The 541-nt window shown below is 24.6% G+C and overlaps 1 protein-coding gene across 1 annotated transcript in view; it reads right to left on the bottom strand.

Moving 5' to 3' along the window:
* LOC106872571 (pleckstrin homology domain-containing family M member 2) overlaps window positions 1-541 on the bottom strand; it is a 192,258-nt gene that overhangs the window by 28,265 nt on the left and 163,452 nt on the right. The window lies entirely within an intron of this gene.

Raw genomic sequence — 541 nt, forward strand, 5'->3', positions numbered from 1 at the left:
TATATATATATATATATATATATATATATATATATATACACCCAGTGTTACTCAGGATAAAAATGGCATACATTTTTGTTGTTTTACTAGTTTCAGTCATGTGACTGTGGCCATGCTGAAGCACCACATTTACTCGAAAAAATCAACCCCAGGATTTATTTTTTGTAAGCCTAGTACTTATACTATCGGTGTGTTTTGCCAAACGGCTAAGTTACAGGGATGTAAACACAGCAACGTCAGTTGTTAAGCAATGGTAGGGGTACAAACACAGACACACGCACACAAATACATATGAGAGTGTGTGTGTGTGTACATATATAAATATATATATACATATATACATATATATAAACATATATATATACATATATATATACATTTATATACATATTTATATAAACACATATATACATATATATGTACATACATATACATATATATGTACATGTATATACATAAGTATATATATATATACAGATATATATACATGTATATATATATATATATATATATATATATATATATATATATATATATATAT

This window comes from Octopus bimaculoides, chromosome 25 (assembly GCF_001194135.2).
Source record: "Octopus bimaculoides isolate UCB-OBI-ISO-001 chromosome 25, ASM119413v2, whole genome shotgun sequence".
Classification (NCBI taxonomy): Eukaryota; Metazoa; Mollusca; class Cephalopoda; order Octopoda; family Octopodidae; genus Octopus; species Octopus bimaculoides.